Genomic DNA, 7,036 nt, shown 5'->3' with positions numbered 1-7,036 from the left:
ACTTAGGATAATTAGAGTGTTACAAAGTGAATTCAACACCCTAAAAGTCTCCCAACCCCTGTCGGTGGTATGGTTGGCAACAATAATGCTTCCTTCTCCATGTTCTGCGCTGAGATATCCCTGCAGCTTGGTTGATATGAACTACACTTGAGTTCCATCTTGAAATTTTCCATATTATTGATAATCTTGTAACAAGAAAGAAAATGATGAGCATAAGGTGATACATTACAAATCAACAACGTGCTAAAAGATCTTTGTTGGGAATTCCATAAGAGAGAGAAGGTTTCATTCATGCTTCAATAAGGAGCCAATTTCCAAGGTTCACAACTCTAAGTGACAAAGAGGAACTATTATTTTCATCTTTGGCAACAGCAACATAGTGACAAGAACACAAGTAGAGAGCAATCACAAGGTTCAAGAACAATGATCGGTTGTTTATTTTACATCACTATTGTCTCTAGACTTGTTGCAACTAAATTATTTTCTGTGGGTTCTACGGTTGCTCCAAAATCTTTATTTGTTACAATGCTTTTCTATATGATGAGCGCATCTAATTTCATTTAGACTGACATGAGTTATTATCTGTCAAAGTATAATTAAGTTGAACCATGTGAGTAGTAATTTGTATTTTTTGTAATGTCTTTTGTAAAAGTAAGGAGAAGATTCGGATAAGTATCGTTGGAAGTGAGAGAGTTAAAGGGTGGAGCTTCCTTGCGACATCGTCACATTTAGTTAGTTTTTTTCTTTAATTTATATTTATTTTTACTACTGCACATAGCTATTTAATTTATTGAAATATATATGTATGTAGTTTTTCTAAATTTTTATTCCATTGTACTTTTCATAGTATAGTATTTATTACATTGTAGATAAAATTAAGAATATATTCTTGTTTAAAATTTGAACGAAGGTTCTTATATTGATTCAATGGATAAGTCATGGATCATAAAGCCACGAAACTCAATAGAGTATAAGCGAGGGATTAAGAGGTTTATTAATTTCACCTTTGAAAATAGTTTAGTTGAAACAATTGTATGCCCTTATTTGAAGTGCAATTTCCGAAAAAAAAAAGTGACAAAGAGTGAGATGTACGATCACTTGATATATACCCCATTCCCGAAAGAATATTGTTTTACTCAAATTTTGTTATACGTTTAAAAAGAAAATGTGGGTATCTCAATGTCGCAATTGTAACGTTAATAGAAATTAAAAGGAATGAAGTTAGCAGAAAAACAAAGAAATGCAAAGTGTATGAGGCAAAGTAAATTACAAAAATTAAACAAAAAATTAAAGAAAGGATGAAGAAGAAAAGATAAACATAAAAGAGAAGAACACGTAAAATTAAAGTAAAAAAATTTTATTAATAAAAACTGGAAAAAAGCAAATTACAAGTGTTTGAGCTCAGAGAAATTACTTAAGATTCTCAATTTTTACTCTGTGATGTCAAGGGGTTGAGAGCGTTTTTCAATTTCTAAGTATTTTCTAAAAAAACTGAACTTCTTTACAATGCTAGCCTAAGACCTATTTATAGGCTTTCTATGTTAACTGACAGTTATACTTCATACACTATTTTCGGCCAATTTAAATTGTTTCTGTATAACTGTTCCCACACTCTTTGCATAGTGTCAATTGAAAATCTCAAAAAATAACTAAACTGCCAAATGACTTAATTTAATTAAAAATAAATATCATAAACGGAGATATCAACATATAATTAATTATTTTTTACCTAGTTTTCTTATAATAATAATAATATTTTTGCCTAATATAATGCCCCAAAATTTCTCACTTAAAGTCATACATTGATGGAAGGTAAAAAATTTTGTTGTTTATATATATATATATATATATATATATATATATAATAATAATAATAAATAGAAAACATATATTGACTAGTACAAATATATTATTTTAAAATATTATCTTAAAATATAAATAAGAGTACTCGTTTTCTTCTTTTTTTTCTTTTTTGATTGACTAAACAAAAATAAAATAGCCCAATATTAGATGTATAACATAAAATGGTTTATTGGACAAAAAACCATATAATATCATCTAATAACACATAAAAGAGAAAAAAAGTACCTTAGTGTTTGAACAACTAGAAACTTCTTCTTCAACCTTGCATCTCTCACTCTTCCAACTTTCATCTACAATGATGGTCTTCTTATATATACAAAGATTCAACTATTCCTAGCTTTCTTAATATTCCATATAAGATTTAATTGCTGCTTTCATTTTCTATTTTTTTTTCTTTTTCTCATCATTTTTTAGAAGAACCTTACCCATATAAAAGTAGTGTGAACAACGTCTCTTGGTTTATCTATAAGTACCAAAATCTTACTCTAAAGAGCATCTTTTTTTATTTCTTGGTTCAAATTAAGATTTGATTTCTGAATCCTTATCCTTCAATCCTACTATGTTGCTATTTTTCTTTTTCTTGTTTTTCTTTTATGTTCATTTTCTTGATTTGATTAGTGTGACCTTATGAGCAATTTTTATTATTTAGTAAATTGTCTAAGTTGCTGTTATTTACAATTACAGAATTGTGTAATGAATGTTTTTTACTATAATTTTGTTTAATATACTTTTCTGTTTTTTTTTTCTTCACTTCAAATTACTTGCATAATCCACTGAATTAAATATTTTTGCATATGAACTAAATGTTAAAGATTGTTTTCTTGGACATGTTCGTGTGTGCTAGAATTAAAATGCACCTTAGCTTAGTCCTTTTGAGTTGAAAAATAGTTTATTGTTCTAATTTCTAAAGAGACATCTCTTTTTTTATTTTTTTTTGTTCTATTGTGAATTTGTGATAAAATCCCAATTTATAAACAAATAGGCTGCTAACATTTTTTTATATTCATGAGTATTGATAAGCAATATTAAATTTTGTTCCATGTTGTATTCTTGTTTTACTGCTTAAACCAAATTAAATTCATATAAGCTCAATTTTTATTCATTTCTTATGCACCATCTTCTATCTTTATAGCTTGTTTGATCATTGTTGACAACCCCGGAACATTATACTAGAATTCTTCAATCTGAACTCATGGAATTTTCAAGCAACAACCTGTCAATGAGTCTTTATTCTTCACTCAAAGTGGCCATTTATGATAAACCTGTTGTCAAAAATGGCAAAATCTTTGCTCTTGAACCAGAGGCATCAAAGTCAAAAATCTGAAAATCTCAGGTGCTACTCCCTTTCGCCATTAACGGTGTAGACTCGGCTTTATCGGCCCTATTATCTCTCCCAATGCCACAAACAAGATAAAAAATTTCTTCCCTGGTCACTCTCAAAGAAAACCCGTTGCTTTCTCTCCCAAACAAACTATTGATGCAATGTCAAGGGAATTACCCCTACTCCATGGATCCAATCTCTTTCCAACATCATGTTGAAAGTTGCTTTGGTAGGCACCACTATGAATACTGTAGGTCGTTGGACACTCTCTACTTTGACCCTTAGTGAAATCATTCCCAAGACAGTTGTCGACTTACCATTGAATCCAACAATAGCCAAATTTGTCTTAATCAAATCCTCAACTATTTTCTGGAACAATGGGAGCATACTTCCAGGTAACAAATTAATTGCTGCTCCTCCATCCACCAAGATACGATTAATCACCAGTCCTTCAACTTTTGCCTTAATATACAATGGTCGAAGATGACCTTTGTGATTTCATCCAGTCTTTCAAATAACCCTTCCTTGATCATGCCATTTTTGACAAATCGACATTCATCACCTGAAATTATGTCATCACAGTCTCTTTCGAGACAACTCCAAGACCCTTCAAGATTGCCCTGGAAGTCGAAAGGGAGAACAAAAACTGTGGCAACACACCCAAAACCAGTTTCTCCAAACATCACATCTAGATCATCCTCAAAACCAAATTCGAAATTTCTGTCAGCGCCTCTTCTTCTTTTCCATTGGGGATCGACTTGATAGCCCATATCTCCTTTGACTCCTCCGTCCCCTGGTCTTTGTTCAAGGACACCTTGTCTCCTTTCTGTTCCTACTTTTGAGGTGACTTACTTTCTTTGCTCAATTCTGGATATGGCCCCTGTGTATCGGCGAAAGCATTTTTCATTTGGGCCACATATCATGGAATGAAGGGAGCTCTTTCTGGAAAATTGCGTCGAGACCTTCCTCGACCATTGCCCTTTCTACCTGCTCCTCGTTTGGAGCCTCCTCTTTTTTGGACTCCAGCCCAATTTCCAAAACCTTTCTTAGGAACATATTGAAATTGTAATTTCTGGAGTTGTTTTGGCATTGTTCTGTACCTATTTGTTGTTCAATACATTGGATAGAAGAACTCTAGTTTGACTCGACACCCTCTGGAGTTTCTGGTCGACTGTCACCATTGTGTGCATGTGTTGTTTGACAGGAGCAGTTACGGGCTCTGGACCTTTAATCTCTTGCTTCAAACGAGCTTATCTTAATTCTTTTTTATGAACACGCTCTCTATTCTTTTTATATGAGTCGAAAGCCTTAGCAGCTGAGGTGTCGAACAAGGCACTACATCGAGGGAATATAGCTACATTTTCTTCCTCCTCCCTTTGTCTTAAAAAAATCTAACAGATCTTTTCCTGCCTATGGATAAATATACCTTTCTACTTCAAACATGTCTAGCTCGAACTGCTCATCTTTCTTTATAGGTTCGACAAAAACTATGTTAACTGTAAATGCCACTTCTTCTGTTTCAATGAAATTCAATGTGACTTGGAAGGGATCAGAATCCACCTTCATTTCAGGCTTATCAGCAAACTTAAGTTGACTTTCGTCAATAACCTTTTGTATCAAGTCCCTAAAACGAACACAATTATTAGTATAATGTCCAGAAACTTGATGAAATTTGCAAAATTTTTTATTTCAAATTTCAGAAACAGATGGCATTATTTTTCCTTCAGGGAGTACAAGCTATTTATCTTTTAACAACATGTCTAAGATCTGTTTAGCTTTTGTTAGATTGAAAGAATAATTCTTTCCTCCTAACAAAGGAGTTTTTTCTTTTGTCGGATTAAGAGATCGACGCACATAAGGAGGCCCATCTTTTAATTCTGCAGCAAAAGCAGATTCATTATTCGACTCTTCCTTACTCATGCAGTTAACATAGTTAACTTTTTTTTTATTAGAAAAGGGTTTTTTTTGTTTGACTTTAACTCTTCTTTTTCTTTATTCAATTTTTCAATTTGCTGTACTTTATCAGCCAACTGAGCTAAGTTGAGGAAATGCTGATTTACTAATTTCTTTCGAATATTGAGACCAAGCCCATTGATAGCCATCTTAACTATTTTAGGTTCAGGAATAGGTGTGAAACATTTATTTCTCATATTCTTGAACCGGATAAGATAGTCAACGATTGATTTAGTTTTTTCTCTCTTCACTATGAATAAGTCGAACAAAGCCACCTTCATTTCTCCCCTAAAGAATTGATCATGAAAACTTCTTTCTAATTGAACCCAACTATGAATTGAATAAGGTCGTAAATTTGAAACCAAGTAAAAGCGTTCTTTGTCAGTGAAGAGGAAAATATCTCATTTTCAAATATTCATTATTGGCCAACTCGCCTATTTCGACTTAATATTGAGAAATGTGCTCCATAGTTGATTATTCACTTCCCCCAGCAAACTTTGTAAGAGATTTAGGGGTTTTGACTCCCCTGGGAAGCTCAGACTGTAAAACATAGTCTTGAAAAGCGGATATAAAATAAGGTTGATTTGTCACCCCAATATTCAATCCTACTCGATTTAAGATTTGCTCGACAACTTGAGTTATATTTTAACCATAAGCATGAGTAGCATTGTTTGCTCTGGCTTTGTTCAATACCCCGTTTAGATCATCTCCTCTATTCAACATGAGAGGAGGATTATTAATATAAAGTCCACCCTAAGGTTGAACTAAAGGTCGATTAATTGCTCCTGCAATATCCTTGACTCGTCGAGAAACTTGCTCTATTCTAACATTGTTATTTTCTAACATGGAATATAATACTATAGCCATTTGTTGCGTCAACATATTTACTAAATTATGATGGCTATCCTTGATTTGTTGTCTAAATACAGCGAAAGATTCAACTGTATTAGGCAAAGATGTCCCGATATGAATCTACCTCAACATTTCTGGGTATATAGAGGTACGTGTTCCTTCTATCTACACTCTAGGTGCCCCTACACCTTGTGCCGAAATGACATTCGACATTATAAGAATAGGTTGTGTCATGGGAACAGATCCCAGATATGGAGGGTTGTTCATTAAGTGTTGATAGCCATTATAGTTTGCCATGCCAGGGTCATAATAGTATGTCCCCATGAAGGGATACCTTAGGGGTGGTACAGGATTATACAAAGGATTATTTCTTATGGTAGCACCTTCTGTGTTTCCAATATTAGGATTTGCTATAGGTGGAGAATTATTTTGGGGTAACCCATATGGAGGCCATGTAACACGTACAATAATTGGGATCCCTTCTGTGGCAACTGAAGTTGTTCATCGACTCGGGGTACCCATCCATGGAACAACCTCTGTTTCAGGTCCTCTTGTAGAATCTCCAATATCATTATTTGACGTATCTGTCGAAGTCGAGGCTCTATCAGACATTATCAATTTGTCAATGTGTAATTGCATACAAATTCTGACACATTACTTAACCCAGGGTCCCACCGGGTATGCCAATTTGTTTAACTCGATTTTTGGTATTGTTTAACAGGGTGTCGAATCGATCTTGTATCAAAATCTTAGTTCGAGGAGCAGATATGACTCCTTTGAAAAAGAGTGAGCTCGACCTGGGAATTACTTAGCAATAGTGTCAAAGTGACTTGCGTCAAAATTACTAGTGACAAATTTATATTGAACAAGGTAAAGTAAATAAGCAGAGAGAATTTTTAAATCAAAGAAACATAAAATTGAATTGTAAAGGAAAGAGAATAATGACAAAATGTAAAGAAATTAAAGAAAAATGAATCAAATAAACAAAAGAAAATAAATTAAAAGTTGACTTCTAACATTCACACGCACGTGCACTCCGTATTCTTT

Source organism: Arachis stenosperma, chromosome 3, assembly GCF_014773155.1.
Source record: "Arachis stenosperma cultivar V10309 chromosome 3, arast.V10309.gnm1.PFL2, whole genome shotgun sequence".
Classification (NCBI taxonomy): domain Eukaryota; kingdom Viridiplantae; phylum Streptophyta; class Magnoliopsida; order Fabales; family Fabaceae; genus Arachis; species Arachis stenosperma.
This window is presented reverse-complemented; position numbering follows the sequence as displayed.